This window comes from Ovis canadensis, chromosome 17, assembly GCF_042477335.2.
Source record: "Ovis canadensis isolate MfBH-ARS-UI-01 breed Bighorn chromosome 17, ARS-UI_OviCan_v2, whole genome shotgun sequence".
NCBI classification, from domain to species: domain Eukaryota; kingdom Metazoa; phylum Chordata; class Mammalia; order Artiodactyla; family Bovidae; genus Ovis; species Ovis canadensis.
Genome location: NC_091261.1, coordinates 59,729,006 through 59,749,158, shown reverse-complemented (window position 1 = coordinate 59,749,158; position 20,153 = coordinate 59,729,006). Strand labels below are relative to the sequence as shown.

Here is a 20,153-nt window from a genome sequence, read left to right as displayed (position 1 = left end):
GAATTGAACCCAGGCCTTCTGCACTGAGAGTGTGGAGTCTTAGATGCTGGGCCACCAGGAAAGTCCCTGGATACTTATATTTTGTTTCTTGTTTCTATGTACCAGTTTTATTTCTCCAGATAAGTTTCTTCACAAAATAGAGACCATGACCATGAGTAGACTGAAGCTCGTATCTGTGCAACTCTGTAATAAGGAAGGAAAAGAATCTTTTGCAACCAAGTTCAATCCAAAAGCACCAGGAAGGATTCTATTCCAGCTTAAGTAACAAATCTGCAAGTCACTCTGGAGCTGTCTGTGTTCGGGGGGAGTTGACAGACTCCAGTTGGCTCATATCTTCTCCTGTTGGGCAAGGGTTTCCTGCTAAGGAGAAGAAAAGAAACTTATTCATTCATCCATCCACCCATCCATCAATCATGTACTTTGTACTATTCACTGTCTTGAGTGTTGAGGATATAAAGATAAATAGCTCACCTGTGTCCTGCCTCAGAAAGGTTTTCAGTGCAGTTTATTAGATTTGCAGCTAAACTGGGATAATATCCTACGTCATTTCAGCAGATGGTGATAAGAAACTCTATTTTAGTGATTTGGGAAATGATTGAAAAGGGTCTGGAAGTAGATATGGGACTTATGAGGGAGCAGACAGAATTTGATTAGGAAGACAATGAGAAATAAAGCATTCTCACAGTTGAAAAAGCCTTGGCCATTTTCTTCCCCACAATTTTAAACTTTATTTTGTATTGGGGTATAGCTGATTAACAATGTTGTGATAATTTCAGGTGAACAATGAAGCCATTTGTATGCATGGATCCATTCTCCCTCAAACCCCTCTTCTCTCCAGTGTGCCACATAACATTGAGCAGAGTTCCCTGTGCTATACAGTAGGTCCTTTTTGGTTATTGCTTTGGCCAGTTTTTAAATAAAATTCCCCAAATGCTTGGGAAAATAGAAGAGGTAACAATTGTCTCAAAGCTCACCTTGTAGGGGAAGTGTCAGTGATGATACTGGTGGATAAGTGTCACCCCAGAATCCTGCTTATGCCCCTCCCTCAGATAAATACTGATAACTGTTATCTCAGTGTCAGGAGGAAGCTGCAAAGAGGAAACAACAAAAACTTCAAGAACCACCGAGATCCAAGCTGGCAGAGTATTTGACATCCAGTGAACCTTGAGCCTCATTATAGTCTTGGTATGGTACACCAGGGCTTTCCTGGTGGCTCAGATTTAAGGATCTGCCTGCAATGTGGGTTCGACCTGGGTTTGATCCCTGGGTCGGGAAGATCCCCTGGAAAAGGGAATGGCAACCTACTCCAATATTCTTGCCTAGAGAATTCCAAGGACAGAAGAGCCTGGAAGGCTACACTCCATGGGGTCGCAAAGAGCTGGACAGGACTGAGCAACTACCACTTTCACAGTACATTAGCTGAATGACATAACCAACCGGCACCGTGACAGTTGACAGTTACCATGACAACAACCAGAAAAGCCCAAACAAGGGCTGAAAAGGACAGTTGCATCCATTCTGGGTCCAAACCATGCCCTTGTTCTTGGATAACTCATGAATATTCCTGTCACCCTCGCAAAGCCCTCCATTTTACCTCAGCCTTCCTGTATATGTGATGTCTTCACTCAAATTGGGTTGAAAAGTTATTTGCAAGCTAGTTTCCTGCTTCTCCATTCTTTAGCCATTGAATAAATCTTGTGCTGTTCCAGTCTCAGCATTGGTTTCATTATTTCGAATCTGATTGGAAAAAGAACCTCCCTGGCTGAGACGGGGTCTTGGCTCAGGCTAGGACTCCGGCTCAAGTCTGGTCAACCAGTTCAGTAACAGAATTATGAAGATCGTGTAAGCCGAGCAAATGAGTTTGGGGTTTATTCTAGTCAGAGAAGGGTCACTGGACAATGGCCACTGGGTGAGAATTCTTTCAAATTATCTTTGAACATAATGAAATTAACAATACAAGTGGTCCATAGGATAGAGGAAAAGTTATTTCTAAAGTTCACTTCCAAAGATCCAAACAATATACTGCAATCCTTGTTTCCTTTATAGCATTAACCATGGGCTGGACTTCTTCTTTCACTTGTTATTTGCTTGGTTCTGTCTTTTGTCCACAATAGAACATGATCCCCATGGGTTCTCACAAGTCTCCGGAGTTGGCTTCTGTATCTACATCCCACACAGCATCTGGTATCTACAGGGTGTTCGGTAAATATTCCCTGAGTTTGTCCATTCATCCATCTATTATTCATTTATTCAATCATTATTCAGTCATGCATATACCCAGTCATCTGTTCAGTGCAGCACTTAATGAATGCCTGTTCCAGCTGGTTTATCAAAAAAGAGCATTCTTGGTTGATATGTAGGTATTTGGAAGGAAATAATGTCCAGATTGAATAAACAAAAACCTATAGATGTTTGCATTGCTGCTTCTGTGTCACTGCTTAGATTGTGCAAGTGGTACTTTATACGTAGGGCATCTTCTCTAATGGAGAATTTTTCTTTTTGATGAACAACCCAAAGCAAGATCTTTCTCAAGTGTATGCTGGTGGATGGGTAGAGAAGCCTGGAATGTAACAGTTCATAGCTTGTATGGAGAGTTTGTTCTCAAAATCATAACTGTCGAGGACAGAGGTATTGGAATACCCGTACTGGTGGGAATGTATAATGAAGCAACTGCTTTAGAAAACAGCTTGGCAGTTTCTCAAAATATTAAACATGGAGTTCTCATAGATCCAGAATTCTCACCCCTAGGTGAGAATAAAAGAGAAATAAAAATACATGTCTATGTGAAAACTTGTACATGAATCTTCATAGGAACATTACCTGTAATATCAAAACACCCTCAAACATCCATTCTCTGGTAATTGGATAAACACATGTGGGCTATCCTTACAATGGAACATTATTTAGCCATTAAAAGGAATGACACGCTGGTTACCACATGGATGAGACTGGAAAGCATGCTGAGTGCAAGGAGTCAGTCATGAAAAGCCATACATTGTATAACTGTGTTCACGTGAAAGGTCTGGAACAGGAAAGTCCATGGAAACAAACTAGACTTGGGGTTGCCAGAAGCTGTTAGGCAGGGAGTAAGGGATGAGACTATGGTTTTTCCAGTGGTCCTGTATGGGTGTGAGTTGGACTGTGAAGAAAGCTGAGCGCCGAAGAATTGATGCTTTTGAATTGTGTTGGTGAAGACTCTTGAGAGTCCCTTGGACTGCAAGGAGATCAAACCAGTCCATTCTGAAGGAGGTCAGCCCTGGGATTTCTTTGGAAGGAATGATGCTGAAGCTGAAACTCCAGTACTTTGGACACCTCATGTGAAGAGTTGACTCATTGGAAAAGACTGTTATGCTGGGAGGGATTGGGGGCAGGAGGAGAAGGGGACGACAGAGGATGAGATGGCTGGATGGCATCACTGACTCAATGGACGTAAGTCTGAGTGAACTCCAGGAGTTGGTGATGGACAGGGAGGCCTGGCATGCTGCGATTCATGGGGTCACAAAGAGTTGGACACGACTGAGCGACTGAACTGAACTGAACTGAAGGGATGAGGAGTGACTGCTAATGAGAAGGAGGTTTCCTTCGGGGATGATGAAAAAATCCTGAAAGTAATAGTAGGGTTACTATTGTTAATAGTTAATGCCACATACCTGTGTATCTAAATAAAACGCTAACTTATACAGTTTAAAAGCTGAGTTTTATGATATGATCTCTGGATTTTTATCTTAAAAAAAAAAATTAGGGCTTCCCTGGTGGCTCGGTGGTAAAGGATCTGCCTGCCAACGCAGGGAACATGGGTTCCATCCCTGATCCAGGAAGATCCCACGTGCCTCGGAGCAACTGATCCTGTGTGCTACAACCATTGAGCCTGTGCGTAAGACCCTGGGAGCTGTAACGACTGAACCCACCTGCTGCAACTCCTGAAGCCCTGTGTGTTCTAGAGCCCACCTCTGCAACAGAAGCCACCTCAATGAGAAGCCTGCTCACCACATCTGGAGAGCAGACCTGGCTCCCCAGGACTGAGGAGCCTCAGGGAATTCAGAATGGAGACCAGCAGGATACTGGCCCCAGACAGCTGAGGAGAATATCAAAGGAATGAATTCAGTGAGCCTAGACTCTTGCATCTTCCCAGAGCTAACTTCCTTAACTTGGGATATCTGATTTTCCTTTAATTAGCAACAATCTTTTGATGTTCAGACTACCTGCCCTTTGTGGCAAAAGTTCTATATAACTTGGCTCCTCCCCTCACCTCCTTGGAGTAGTTCTCTCAGGGTTATTTGAGATGCTTCCCGGGCTTAAAGTCCTAAAAAAATTCCTGCCGAATAAAACATAACTCTCCCCTTTTCGGTTGAGAATATTTTTTAAGTCCAGACACGTCATGAAATACCATTCTTGTCCAGGAACACTGAGAATTTATGGGTAAATTAGCTTTTTGTAATTTGAATTATATTATGGCCGTACAAGATGAAATGGTGATAAGTTTGTTCTGTTTTACTACTATAAGCTGAGGTTTTTCATGAAGCAATAAATTGGTATCATTTCACCAAGGCAGTAGGGGTGGAGGGTGGGGTAGGGGTTAAGAGTTATTTCTATTGGTGCGCTCACTGCTTGCACACAGAATTTCTCGGACAGCTCAGAAAAGGTCCCTTAGAGGCAAGGATTTGATTTCTTTGTATACATGGTGGGAAGAACACAGACTCCATCTATGGTAAGATTATAAGGCTGAAGGCATTGCATGTGCATCAAGAACTTCCCTTTGAAAATACTAGGGCTTGGCTGGACTCTGAATTTCTGAGTCTTCTGAGAAATACCCCCAAGATTCAGAGTTTGTCAGCGGGCACCCCATCTGTGTCTGCCGGGTCCTCCCAGCTTGGGTCTTTCCTAGTCCCTCTTTTCGACTCTCCGTTTGTGGAATAGGTGGTTGAGAGGTCACATTTTTTAAAATTAATTTATTTACATTTGTATTCACTTATTTCCCTTTCCCTGGAATCATAGGAGCAAACTGTCCATTACTGATGAAAAAAATAAGCACCCTAAAAGCTGAGAATACTGTTTTATTCAGTGGACTTTCTGAGGACTTCAAGGCTTTGTGGCTGCTTCTGAAGTAGCTCTGAGGGACTGCTGTTAAGAAGCAAGAGAGGAACCAGGATGTACAGTAAGATCCGCTACATGCAAAGTTCGAGTTGTGAACTTTCAAAGACAAGGACGGGCTCTTTCACGTCCAATCATGTCAGCTAGTTCGTGTCTGGCGTGCATCGCCCCGTGCGTGCATCCTGTCCATGTGCCTGTGCTTCCGTGTGCTTTACTGAGCAGCTCTGTATCGGATACAGCAGTGCATATCTTCATTTCAGGCCCAGCATGTCCAGAAGCAAGCATAAATGCAGCTGATTCATGCTGATGGCAAAAACCATCACAGTATTGCAAAGCAATTATCTTCCAATTAAAATAAATACATTAAAAAAACCCAACAGTGCGGTAGCTGGTACTGTATTTTCAAGATCCTGTACTGCAAGATTAAAAGTGCTTTCTTTATTGTTTTCCATTTGCTTGTTTTTCATGTATTATTTGTGCAAAAAATATTATAAACCTATTACAGTGCAGTACTCTCTAGCTGATCGTGTTAGTTGGGTACGTAGGCTAACTTGTTCACATGTATGGGACTTACAGTATAGGAGTTTTTGCAACAAAAATCAGGTAGATAGTCAGATTATTAAAAGATTACTGTTAATTAAAGGAAAAAACAAATAAGTTAGTGAATGTAGTGCTTTTCTTTGAATGAGAAGATACAAGAAACTGGTCTCATTGAAATCATTCCTAGGATATGCACCTTAGCTATCTGGGGCCGGTATCCTGTTTTCTCCACCCTGAATCCCCTCAGGATACACAGGTCAGGGTGACCTCAGTGGCTGATGGCTTGATGGCTGCTACATCTTTGTTTACTGATAGGGCAGCTGACGTTCTTTGCCTACATACCTTAGATTCTCAATGCATGATACACGATTTTCTCATATTCACAAATGTTTTCTTTTTTCCTAATACAAACTTTACTAAGTAGCTTTAATAGGAGTTAGAACAATTCTATAGACATTCCTTTCTTATTTCCCACCTTGAAAATCTGTTGATCCTGCCAAAATACCTTTAAAAAAAAAGAAAGAAAAAAATGTGACTAATTCATGTGCAAACCCTGAACCCCTAAGCTTGTGATTCCAGCCTCTGTACCAATGGAACCTCATTCAGAGTGCTTCTCTCCACCAGGTTCAGTGTCTGCCATCAGAGCTGGTACAGGAGGCTGAGCAGCACCATATGCTGGGCCCTCACCAGATAAATAGCTCTTCATCCCTCCTGGGCTGCTGTTTGAATCATATGAAGTGCTTGGATCTTTTCCTATGCTAACAAGTGTTGGTGCTACTGAACTCAGGTCCAGCTGCTTGCTACTCAAAAATCAGTACTCGAGAGAGGCGAATGTTAGCAGAAAGGAAAATTGGTTTTAATTGGTTTTAGAGTGCTGGCCATCTAGGGAGAGAGTGGACTCTATCCCCCCAAAACCATCTTCAAAGATTCTGCTCTGAAAGTTTTTAAAGGGAAATATGGAAGTAATCTCAGTTAATTACTGAAATTGGGGGGCCAGAGTCATCCCCCACTCCGTGCAGGTTTGTTGACTTTTGGTGAATTTTTTTCCCAATGCTCTCTTGTTCATGTAGTTAGTTTGTGAGATTACTGGAGGGAAAGCTGGGGAACAGATCTGTTAATTACTTACTCTTTTTTGGGGGGGGTGCTGGGTAAGAGGTGGATTTATTTAGACACAGACCAAACATGGGCCATTTCAGAAGGGTAGAGGCCCAGAAATACGCCACAGTTAGTTTTTCGTTGTTGTTGTTTTCTTGAAGATGGTGCTTTTGTTTTTGTCTTTTATATTTATTGATTCATTTGGTTGTGCCAAGTCTTAAGTTGCAGCATGTGGGAATCTTTAGTTGTGGCATGAGAACTTTTAGTTGTAGAATGTGGGATCTAGTCCCCCAACCAGGAATTGAACCCTAGTCATCAGCATTAGGAGTGCAGTCGTAGCCACCAGGCCACCAGGGAAGTTTCTGGTGTGGTTAGTTTTTACAGACTGGGTAATTTCATAGGCTGATGAGTGGGAGGGTTATTCCAACTATTTTGGGGAAGGAGTGGGGATTTCGAGGAATTGGGCCTCTGTCCACTTTTTTGCCTTTTATGGCTGGCCTCATGGCGCTGGTAGGTATGTCTTTTAGCTGCCAGTGTGTTACAGTGAGCACATAATGAGGCTCAAGGTCTCAGTCAGTTCAGTCTCTCAGTTGTGCCTGACTCTTTGCGACCCCATGGACTACAGCATGCCAGGCTTCCCTGTCCATCACCAACTCCTAGAGCTTGCTCAAACTCATGTCCATCGAGTTGTTGATGCCACCCAACCATCTCACCCTCTTTCGTCCCCTTCTCCTCCCACCTCCAATCTTTCCCAGCATCAGTTTCTTTTCTAATGAGTCAGTTCTGTGCATCAGGTGGCCAAAGTATTGGAGTTTAAGCTTCAGCATCAGTCTTTCCAATGAATATTCAGGACCGATCTCCTTTAGGATGGACAGATTGGATCTCCTTGCTGTCCAAGGGTCTCTCAAGAGTCTTCTCCAACACCACAGTTCAAAAGCATCAATTCTTTGTCGCTCAGGTTTCTTTATGGTCCATTAGATTCAGTGCTTTTTAAAAGAAGGTTTTTTTTAAGCTGTGATTCTGTTTTATTTTTTAATTTTTGTCTACACCATGGAGCATGTCACATCTTAGTTCTCTGAGCAGGGATTGAACCTGCACCCCTTGAATTAGAAACTCAGAGTCTAAACCACTGGACCACCAAGGATTTTGCTCAGTTGCTTTTCTATAAACAAGAGGCAGGGGACTTGGGGCGGGGGCCTTTATACTGAGGGAGTTGGGGAGGCATCTGCTAATTTCCATGGGTGGCACTTAAAAAGTTCTCCAGGTCTAGGGGTGAAATACTAAAATAAAAACATTCTACAAATAAAGTAAGTGTGTGCTAAACTTTCATGGAGTCATTGTCTGGAACCTAGGATGCTCTGAAATGTGGATAAGAGATAATTTTTGGAAGATACGTGTTTTAGAATAAACTTTCATGGAGTCATTGTCTGGAACCTAGGATGCTCTGAAGTGTGGATAAGAGATAATTTTTGGAAGATACCTGTTTTAGACAGAGTAAAGCCTTATTGAAAGTGTTTTGGGTAGACTTTTCTTTAGGGGAAAACAACTAAAAAAGTCTTGGTTTTCCCCTGGGAGTAGCCCATCAAACAGAATCTAAAAACACTCCCTGCTGTCTAATGGAGGTTTTGGAGGTTGGAGAAGGGTGTCAGGGAGCCCTGCTGTGAAGACGTTCTGTCTGCCCCAAATTAAGGTGAGCAGCTGACCCTTGTTAGAGATCTGAGATGAAAGCCAGTGTCTGTGTACATCTCCCAGGCCCCCATGGGAGATTTGGGGAAATATGATGAAAAATAGTATCTCTGCCAACTCAAAAAACCTCTCCCAAAAACAGAAGAAGGGAAAATTTATTATCAAGTATTAACCCAGAATGCCTGCACATCACAGGCACATTGCTAATATCTTGCAAAGACAGAACGCCATTTCACCCTTATATAGAGCTAAGCAGAGATCACCCCTCTTGTATATGTTCTCAAGATAAACAATAACCAGTTCAGTAAGTAAAAGGATTCAACAGCACTATTTATCAGAAGGACTTCATCCTAAACTCTCCTGTTAATTAGGGTTCTCTCTTGTACTTGAAAATTACTATTTTCTAAGGAGAAAGAAATTTCTCACAGCACGGGGAGCTCAGCTTGGTGCTCTGTGATGACCTAGAGAAGTAGGAGGGGAGGTGGGAGGGAAATTCAAGAGGGAGGAGATATATGTATACTTACAGTTGATTCACATTGTTGCACAGCAGATACTAACAACATTGTAAACAATTCTACTCCAATAAAAAAATTTTTTAAGAAAAATAAAGTTTTCATATTTTTAAGATGGAAGGTGGGTTTACAACCTGGAGGCAGGTGTCAGTGGAAGTTATAATCCCCCTCTCACAGAAATTGGGAGATAGAGGTGTGATCCTGCTATTAACATTGAAAAACAGAAGACATTCCTGAGTTGTAGACAAATGCTTATTTAGTTTTGAAAAGATTCACATACACTTCAAAGGAGGCAGAGAAGCAATTACAAGTTTTCCGGAGTCAATTCTGTAAGAAAAAGAGACTCTTTTTGTACCAGGAAAAAGAATCAAAGTTAATTTTTCTTACTAGAAATATGTTTTCTCATAAGGAACCCCAATTAGTTTAACTAATTAGTATTTATTTTGTATACGTGTAGTTTTAGGAGAATGAGTGTGAGACCTGGGATATAGCTAGGCAGTAGGGGAGCCTAGAGGGTTCAAGCTTCCTTGGTTCAAGTCACTGCCAAAGTTGACAGTTCTGACTTCTCCTTGGGCATTTGTGCTAAGGTATTAACCTAAATTTATTAAGAACAGTGGTTTTTCATTCAGATACTATGTGTTCAAATCCTAGTTCTATCTCTATAGTTCTGTACTCTGGACCAATTGAAATTTTTTTCTCTGCACCTCATTTGTGGCATTATAAGAATAAGAATACTTTGCAAAATTACTGTGAGGATAATGTGGCAATTGCTGATTGAAAAAAAAAAAACCCACAACCTAAAACTTGAGAATTATGTTTTATTCATCAGACTGAGGACTTAAACCTGAGACACAGCCTCTAAGATAGGTCTGAGGGACTGCTCTGAAGAGGTAATGGAGGAGCCATCATATATAGGAATTTTTGTTATTTAATTTAACTAAATTTATTTATTTTTAAATTGGAGTATAATTGCTTTACAATGTTGTGTTAGTTTCTACTGTGCAATGAAATGAATCAGTTATATGTATTTATTTTTTTAATATTTTCTGGGCTCCAAAATCACTACAAATGGTGATTGCAGCCATGAAATTAAAAGACACTTACTCTTTGGAAGGAAAGTTATGACCAACCTAGATAGCATATTCAAAAGCAGAGATATTACTTTGCCAACAAAGGTCCTTCTAGTCAAGGTTATGGTTTTTCCAGTAGTGATGTATGGATGTGAGAGTTGGACTGTGAAGAAAGTGAGTCCCTTGGACTGCAAGGAGATCCAACCGGTCCATTCTAAAGGAGATCGGTCTGGGTGTTCTTTGGAAGGAATGATGCTAAAGCTGAAACTCCAGTACTTTGGCCACCTCATGCGAAGAGTTGACTAATTGGAAAAGACTGATGCTGGGAGGGATTGGGGGCAGGAGGAGAAGGGGACGACAGAGGATGAGATGGCTGGATGGCATCACTGACTCGATGGACGTGAGTTTGAGTGAACTCCAGGAGTTGGTGATGGACAGGGAGGCCTGGCGTGCTGCAATTCGTGGGGTCGCAAAGAGTTGGACACGACTGAGTGACTGAACTGAACTGAACTGAACTGATACATATATTCCTTCTCTCCTGACTCTTCCCTCATCCCACCCTTGTAGGTCATCACACAGCACCCAGCGGAGCTCTCTGTGCTATACAGCAGCTTCCCGTCACCAAAAAAATCTACAAACAGTAAATGCTACATATGATGTGGAGAAAAGGGAACCCTCTTGCACTGTTGCTGGGAATGTAAATTGATAACAGGCACTATGGAAAACAGTATGGCGATTCCTTTAAAAAAAAGAAAAAACTAAAAAAAACCCACATAGTTTTTGTAGCAAAGACCAGGTAGTTGGAATGTCAAAAGGTTGTTCTTGTTGTTATTTAGCCACTCAATCATGTCTGACTCTTTTGTGACCCCATGTACTGTCGCCCGCCAGGCTCTTCTGTCCAAGGTATTTCCCAGGCAAGAATAGTGGCGTGGGTTGCAATTTCCTTCTCCAAGTGATCTTCCTGACCCAGGGATTAAATCTACATCTCCTGCATTTACCATTGAGCCACCTGGGAAGCAATTCTAGACTTGTCCAAATGCTGCAAAACACCTCAATTCCCTGACTCTATACTTTTACATAGTAAGTCCTCTAAACTTTCAGACCCCGTCTCAGGGCTAAAGAGTCTCTTCCACGAGTTTTAAAACTGGCAACGAAGGGTTGGTTTGGTGCTTACAGGTGGTGTGCAGAAGCTGGTCTAAGAAAGTTTTGAGGCATCTACTGCCAAAACATTCTCTGGGACTTTGATAAGACTGAGGAAGAGATACCTTTAGTTAAAAGTATTCATCTTTGCTTTCTTGTCTAGTACCTCTGAGCTTCTGTGTTGAAGCAAACCTCATAAGATAGCCATTAGAAAAACCTATTAATCAGCTATTAGAAAAACCTGTTATTCACTGGGGAAGCCCATCGAAAGATTAATGTTTATTAGAGAAAAGCAGATATCTTAAGTTAATAAATATAGCACTATTCTATCGATGGGAAGATATAAGACTGGGCTCATTGAAATCATTCCCTTGTTATGGACCTTAACCATCTAGGACCAGTATCCTGCTTCTCTCCATCCTGAATCCCCTCAGAGTTACTTTTGGGGGTGGCTGCAGTGGCTGAAGGCTTAGCAGCTGGCCACTTGTTTGTCTCCATCCTAAATTCCCTAAGGGTGCACCATCTGGGTTTACAATAGTGGCTTGATGGCTGCAATGGCCTCTGTTTACTGATGTGACTGGCAACATTTTTCCTTCACAGTATATATTAAGTTCTAGGAATCATGCCCAATTCATAATAAGCACTCCATATAGGGTAGCGATTATTACCCCTACTCTTACTACAGGGTTTACTTGAATACAAGGCAAAACAAAAAAAGATGTAGGTTCTCCCTAAGTGTCAAACTCTTAAGCATTCACTTTGCCAAACTCTGTAAAGATGTGAAATATCTCATTCTCAGGAAAATTGATTAGTAAAGGGTTTGTATGTAGTTTGCGTAGCTTCATATAGATCTATGCATTTTTTGGCACATGTGTGAGAAACAACATCTGACTCAGGAGCTTTTCTGCATAGCTCTCCATTTCTCATGCTGAGAGCAGGCGCATAAGGAGGGATTATAATGTAAAACCAGGTGTCCCTTAGTTGCCGAAGGTCAGTACAGTGGAAGACTCTGCAAAAGGAATCACACCTATTAAATTCTTGCTTCTTTTCTAAATGGAAAAGAAAGCAATGGATATTTCTTATGAGACCCATAGATGAAAGAGGCTTTCCTCTGAAGCGTCTCTTGCTGCTGCTATTTCTCTAGAGTAATACAGTGGCAAGATCTTGGAGGAAAGCGTTATTCAAAGACAGCTTTTGCTAGATAATATTTGCAGATCATCTCACATGTGTTCACAAAGTCCGATGACATAAACCATTAACTTTCCCTATCGAATTTCACGTGGCCTTCAGTTCTCTCAACATTAGATGCCCTACGTTTGTTTCTCCTTGTCCTTGGGACTCAGAAAACCCTGCAGATGTCATTTAGCTCAATGACAGATTGCTGACTATGACATTTGTTCTTTGTGTCTAGTGCCCCCTCTTCTCTTCTCCCCTATCTGTGCCCCCCACACAGGCAATGGTTCAGGCAATTCAGTTCAGTCGCTCAGTCGTGCCCGACTCTTTGCGACCCCATGAACCGCAGCACGCCAGGCCTCCCTGTCCATCACCAACTCCCGGAGTCCACCCAAACCCATGTCCATCGAGTCGGTGATGCCATCCAATTGTCTCATCCTCTGTTGTCCCCTTCTCCTCCTGCCCGCAATCTTTCCCAGCATCAGGGTCTTTTCCAATGAGTCAGCTCTTTGCATCAAGTGGCCAAAGTATTGGAGTTTCAGCTTCAACATCAGTCCCTCCAATGAAACAGGCAAAGTTTGATGTGATACAAATAGGACTCATTTCTATGTCAAAAGGTCGTATTTGCCCCTTTGGATGCAAGGTCTATCTGGTTTCTCCTGGGAGCTGTGTTTGTGAATAAAATACAGATTGTTGTTTTTCAGTAACTAAGTCATGTCCTACTTTTAGTGACCTCATGGACTTCAGCATGCCAGGTTTTCCTGTCCTTTACTGTCTCCAAGAGTTTGATCAAACTCATGTTTATCAAGTTGATGATGCCATTGAACCATCTCATCCTCTGTCACCCCATTCTCCTGCCCTCAATCTTTCCCAGTATGAGCTCTTTTCCAATGAGTCAGCTCTTTGCACCAGTTGGCCAATGTATTGGAGCTTTGGCTTCAACATCAGTCCCTCCAATGAATATTCAGGGTTGATTTCCTTTGGGATTGACTGGTTTGATCTCTTTGCTTTCCAAGAGATTATCAAGAGTCTTCTCCAGCACCACAGTTGGAAAGCATTCGGCCTTCTTTATGGTCCAACTCTTACATCTTATCAGGGCTTCCCTGATAGCTCAGTTGGTAAAGAATCTGCCTATAATGCAGGAGACCCCAGTTCAATTCCTGGGTTGGGAAGAGCCCCTGGAGAAGGGGTAGGCTACCCATTCCAGTAATCTTGGGCTTCCACTGTGGTCCAGTTGGTAAAGAATTCCCCTGCAATGTGGGAGACCTGGGTTCTATCCATGAGTTGGGGAGATTGCCCAGAGAAGGGAAAGGCTACCCACTCCAGTATTCTGGCCTGGAGAATTCTATGCACTGTATAGTCCATGGGGTCACAAAGAGTCAAACATGACTGAGTGACTTGCACTTTTCACTCACTTACATCCATACATGACTACTGGAAAAATCATAGCTTTGACTATGCAGATATGAAAGGACTGCTTTACAACTGCTTCTCCGTTTACTTGGAATACTTTTTCTCCAGAACTTCCCTTGACTGGGGCTGTGTCATCATTCATATCAGACACAGATATTAATGGAGACTTGTTGCATGGCTATGTTCATATGCTCCAACATACATACACACTTTCTTATTTTCTTAAAAAAAAAAAACCCACTTATCCCAATCACATTTCTCAAACAAATTATATGCTTCCAATCATTTTACTCTCACCCTTCTTGCCAGTGATGGGTATAAGAATGGAAATACAGGAATCAGTACAATGAGAGAGGGTGCTTCTGGAAAAGACTTACTGGATTTACGAAGAGACACAAAGGCACCCCTTTCTCTGTTTGGATGTATTATATCATGTATGATTCCTGGAACTGGTGCAGCACAAGGACCAAGTTGACTTGAAGAGGATGGAATGAAAGATTATCAATAAGGAGCCTGAAGGAATGGCTGTTAGGTTCAGCTTTGTCAGCATCATAGGCTTTTAAGAAAACAAAAGATGGTCATTCATTCCATTTTTAGCTCTTACTGAAAATCCTGCTAAGATTATCCTTTGTATAAATCTGGACATAATATGAGGTATTAAATCCCTCAGATCTGCTCTAAAAACAATTAATGGCTCTGTCAGTGTGACCTTTTTAATGTGGTGTAATTCACATGGCTGGTTATTTTGGAAATAGCCAAGAGCATGGATGAGGTGGGCTAGCTCAAGGGAGGTATGAACAGTTATCAGAATGCCTCTCTCTGCTCCCTTCTAACAGTCTTGTGATGCTAAATGGATGGCCCAGGATGCTTTGTTGGATGCTCCTGGATGGTGACATCCACAAAAGCAGGATGACACACAGCCCATGCTTCCCCGAACATTTTGTCTTTATTGATGTGCTTTTACTAAGAGGGAGACTGAGTTGCTTTACAGTAGCCTTTTTAAAGAATTTATATTATATATACTGACTCATTGGAAAAGACCCTAATGCTGGGAAAGATTGAAGGCAAGAGGAGAAGGGGACGACAGAAGATGAGATGGTTGGATGGCATCACCAACTCGATGGACACAAGTTTGAGTAAACTCTGGGAGTTGATGATGGATAGGAAGACCTGGCGTGCTGCATTCGATGGGGTCACAAAGAGTTGGACACAGCTGAGCAACTGAATTGAACTGATAATATATATATATATATATCATATATTTTATCTGTATTGTAATATATATAATTAAAACAAATAGTAAATATATTCTACAGCAGCTATTAATGTTCTTAATATAATTTTCTAATTATAACATATTGCATCTATATACTATCTGTATGTGTATAATTATATCTGTATATAATATACATAGGGCTTCCCTTGTGACTCAGCTGGTAAAGAATCTGCTTGCAATCCAGGAGACCTGGGTTCGATCCCTGGGTCAGGAAGATCCCCTGGAGAAGGGAAAGGCTACCCACTCCAATATTCTGGCCTGGAGAATTCCATATAGTCCATGGAGTCACAAAGAGTCGAACAGGACTGAGCGACTTTCACTTTCACTCACATAATAAATATAACATTAAAACAAACAAGTATATATATATTTTTTCTTTTTATTTTAAAAAGGTCTGGAGATTACTACCTAGATACCAAATACATTAAAGGATTTACTTATGGTCTGTGGAGTATTCCATTGGAAAATAAACAGTTTAACACTTCAGAAGTTGACAGGAATTCTTTTGCTTTAGGGCAATCCTGCAAATTATTATTGACAATTTAACTATCACCTCTTGTGAACCAAAATGAGCCAGTATTAGCACACCACTGCTTAGAAACCAACCTGGATTACTTAACACATTTTATAAATCTAGGAAATTGTGTGTTCAGAGTGTTTGATTGCATTTTTTTTTTCATAGACTGGCGATTTGTTTCTTACATGATAGTATACATGTTTCAATGCCATTCTCCCAAATCATCCCACCCTCTCCCTCTCCCTCAGAGTCCAAAAGTCCGCTCTACACATTTGTGTCTCTTTTGCTGTCTCGCATACAGGGTCATCATTACCATCTTTCTAAATTCCATATATATGTGTTAATATACTGTATTGGTGTTTTTCTTTCTGGCTTGCTTCACTCTGTGTAATTGGCTGATTACATTTTTAAGAAATTTTCTTGGCCTTTCTGCATAGCATGTGGGTTCTTAGTTCCCTGACCAGGGATCAAACCTGCACCCCTTGCATTGGATGGGCAGAGTCTTAACCACTGGACCACTAGGGAAGTCCTTGATTACATGTTTCTGAATAGTAGTGTTATTATGTATCTTTTAGTATAACTGCAAATGTTTTGTGTTTTCTCTTAACTAGATGTTCCTTTGCTGTTTTTATCTATAAAAATACTGTAATCTTCATATTACTTTAGTGAATCTGAATCACAAAGGAGATATTGGAGTAAATAACTGGAAAATAAAGGGAATGGAGCATCCCAGTATCTGGTCTTAGGAGAGCAAACAAAAGTGTTGGACTCACAGATGGGTTCTTTGGGGTTGCTGCTAAGTTGTTTCAGTCGTGTTTGACTCTGTGTGACCCCATAGATGGCAGCCCACCAGGCTCCCCTGTCCCTGGGATTCTCCAGGGAAGAACACTGGAGTGGGTTGCCATTTCCTGGGTTAGATGCCTTCATTAGACTGTAGCCAGGTCTTGGTCAAATAGTCACATTGAATACCTAGGAGTAGCGCTGAAATAGGAGAGGAAGATACATGAAGAAAACATTTGAAGAGACCACCTGTTCTTTGTATTTTCTCATGGGTGTTCTCGCATCTGCACTATTCCATCTTCTGACAATTATTTTCTTTTGTTGAAACTTGTGATTCAGTGATCATTTGGGAAGTGCCTCCTAGGTGCTAGGCAATGCTTGATGTACCTTGGAAACACCAGTGAGCAAAAGAGACAGAATCTCTAGTCTAGTGACTATTCTGGACCTTACTATAAGTCTGTTAAAAGTTTTGAGAGCTTTACAGATTTGGAATAATGGTTCATGACAATGGGGAGCTCTGTGAACAGCCCAAATCTGACATTGTCTCTGAAAGTATTTGGCTATCTGGATCTAGCCTTGCCATGTTGTTGGGCCTCCATTTCTGTTTTTGAAAAATGAGGTTGAGGGACCCATTTTTGCTTGTGATTCTGGGGAGAACTTTTCTTGCATCTGGCATCTTTTTCATGGGAAGTATAATTTTTCATGCGTCTCCTCCATCCACGTACCTTTGTGCTATTTCCTGAGGGCCTGAAAAGTCATAAAATGGGGTGTCTGTTCAACAGGAAGATGTGAAGTAAAACATGGCCTTACTTATTTCATCCTTAACTGCTGATTAGACAGCTTTCAGAAGGCTGAAGACAAAGGCCGTAGTGAAAATGTTATCCATCACTTTCATTCTGCAAAATTACGGTTTCAAGGAGTTAAAAATACCTACACTCATTTTTTCAAAGCCTTTGTTGAGCGCTTAGCCTAGTGGAATTTCAATCTGTAAAAAAATTCTACTGTTTCAATTTGTTAAAAGATTCTGTTTATGGTTGGCATAAAACTATTTTAGTTCCATGCGGTCAACACTTAGGAATTGTCAGAAATGGCCCAAGCATAAAATTTGAATGAATCTGAGATTTGATTTATGAAAGACTGAGTACATCTGGTAAGGAATACACATGCACACAGAAGTATACACATACATACACACACATGCACACAAATACACATGCACATCCGTACACATACACAGATAAACACAGAAATATACACATACATGGACACATGCATACACATATACATATAAACACAAGCAAACACATACACACAAATAAAAATATACACATAATATCCACGCCTGCATACACATATACACAAATATATACCTACATACATATACACACGCGCACATGCATGCATACACATACACACAAATACACACACACACACTTATGTGCACACATATACACACACAAAGAGGCTGAAGAGATTATGTACTTCCATTAAGTGAGGCTTACAGATTTGTGAGTTATGATTGATTAGGATAACATACTTTTTCTGTAATGTATTTATCATCATTTGTCACTAACTAGTGCATGAAAACATGTTAGCTATGCCTTCTCCAATTGTCTTGACATCTTATAAATCAGAGCCTTTGTAGTTTCATGAACCTTCCTTGTTGTGGATTTCTGCTCCTGTTTTTGTTTTTTTCTCTGCTGACACATCTCCAGACATCGCCCCCTGCACCCGGCTTCTAAAGGGTGTGATTCCATTTTTGTGAACAGGAGGGAGATGAAGAGCAGAGTGGACACAACTGTGACCTTCACCCAGCAGTTAGAGGTCACCCTCTGGGAGCCCAGACTCCTCCTGCAGGTTGAGATCTTAGACACGGAGCTGAGCCAGATCAGAGGATGGAGGGATCCAGGGTCCTTGGACAAAAGGAGAGGAACCAGAGAGAGGATGGTGGGCCCGTTCTCTGTGCCCCAGGACTTTTGGTAAAGGTGGGACCCAGGCCTCAGGGAAGCAGTATCCATAGGGGGTGACAGCCTGAGCTTGGGGTTCTGATGGCTCTGATGTGCTACCCATTTGTGGTGAGAGAAGCCAGAGGGTAGTGATGGGGGCATGTACTCAAAAGTCAGGCTTTGTTAACCACTAGCAACTTGACTTGAGAATATTATTTAACTCCTTTGGGTTCATTTCTTGGATTTCCAGGTGGCGCTAGTGGTAAAGAACCCTCCTGCCAATGCAGGAGACATGAGACATGGGTTCGATCCCTGAGTTGGGAAGATCCCCTGGAGGAGGACATGGCCACCCACTCCAGTATTCTGCCCTAGAGACTCCCATGGACAGGGGAGCCTGGAGGGCTACAGGCCATAAGTTCGCACAGAGTCAGACAGAGTTAGTGCCAGCACTAGGGACAGCTTCTTAGGTCCATTCACTCATGCTCTGTTGACCCACTGGCACTTTCTTCTATCATTTTCCTTTTACTGCTTATTGAAGTCAACACACGTTTGCTGGAGGTGGTGTAACCATGAAGAGGAAGGTGCTGGAAATGACCTGCTGAGTGGTCATCCTGATTCTGCCACTTAGAGCTCAGTGGCCTGAAACAAGTACTTAACCCTCTAGTCTTCACTTTTTCATATGCTATTGGGAATGATAGTACTGCTCCATATTGCTGTTCCAATGATTCTATTAATAAATGTATATATATACACGGTATATATAGAGTGCATATCTGTGTTGCATCTGGAGGAGGGCGATGGTAACCCACTCCAGTACTCTTGCCTGGAGAATCCCATGGACAGAGGAGCCTGGTGGGCTACAGTCTGTGGAGTCACAAAGAGTCAGACATAACTGAGCATACATGCACACACTGTAAATATATTTTCTCTTGCTTCTGATCTTTTTTTTTTTCTTTCAGCTGTGCTGCATAGAATGTGGGATCTTTGTTCCCAAACCAGGGATCGAACCTACACTCCCTGCAGTGGAAGCTCAGAGTCTTAACCCCTGGACCGCCAGGCAAATCCCCGCTATGATTTTCTTAATAAAAGTGTTTCTCAATTTTTTCCCTCTATCTTACTTAATTGGAAGAATATGGTATATAATATACAAAATACATGTTCATCAACTACTATCAGTAAGACATTTGTTTCTAGAGTAGACTGTTTGGTAGTTGTGTTTTCAAGGAGTCAAAAGTTATACTTGGAGTTTTGATTGCTCAGGGGTCAGCGCCCCTAACCCCCTGGTAGTTAAGGTTCAGGTGCGTATGGATGTATAGTACATAACACAGTGGTCAGTACAGGCTGATAATATAAATGCATAAGGGCTCAAATAGAGTGAGTGTATTTCTCACTGTCATATCCATTCCTAGTGGGTACCTGTGCTTGACAGTTGACTCTTGTTCATTCAGTGGTTCAGGGACCCAGAATCTATTTGTTGGCTACTGGATGGGAAAATTGAGTATGGAGAGGAACATGTACTTTCTTGAAACCTGGGAATGGCTTTGCTTTTCTCCTCAAATGCTATTGGTGAGAATAGTCACGTGGCCATGCCTGGATGGAGGGATGTCTGCGAAAGGTGACTCCCAATTAGAAAGCTTGTCTGCAGTAACCAGCGTCTGTGGATTGTTGGGAAACCTACAATCTCTGCTACCTTTTTTTCTATTAATAATAGACTGCAAATTCTAAGGGGGCTTCTCCGGTGGGTCAGTGGTAAAGAGCCCACTTGCAATGTAGGAGACACCGGTTCGATCCCTGGGTCAGGAAGATCCCCTGGAGTAGAAAATGACAACCCACTGTAGTATGCCTGCCTGGGAAATCCCATGGACAGAGGAGCCTGGCAGGCTACAGTCCATGGAGTCCCAAAGAGTCAGATGT

The 20,153-nt window shown here is 41.8% G+C and overlaps 1 long non-coding RNA gene across 6 annotated transcripts in view; it reads left to right on the top strand.

Annotated features, from left to right (window-relative positions):
• LOC138422277 (uncharacterized) overlaps nt 1-19,338 on the top strand; it is a 74,324-nt gene extending 54,986 nt beyond the window's left edge. For 2 of the 6 annotated variants that reach the window (XR_011249831.1, XR_011249828.1), the window contains one exon: nt 19,199-19,338. This is a non-coding gene — a long non-coding RNA (uncharacterized lncRNA). Of the gene's footprint in view, nt 1-105; nt 694-1,081; nt 1,715-10,561; nt 10,763-19,198 lie in introns of those variants that run through there. The other 4 variants (XR_011249827.1, XR_011249826.1, XR_011249829.1 and 1 more) reach the window with 3 other exon arrangements.
• The last annotated feature ends 815 nt before the right edge of the window (nt 19,339-20,153 follow it).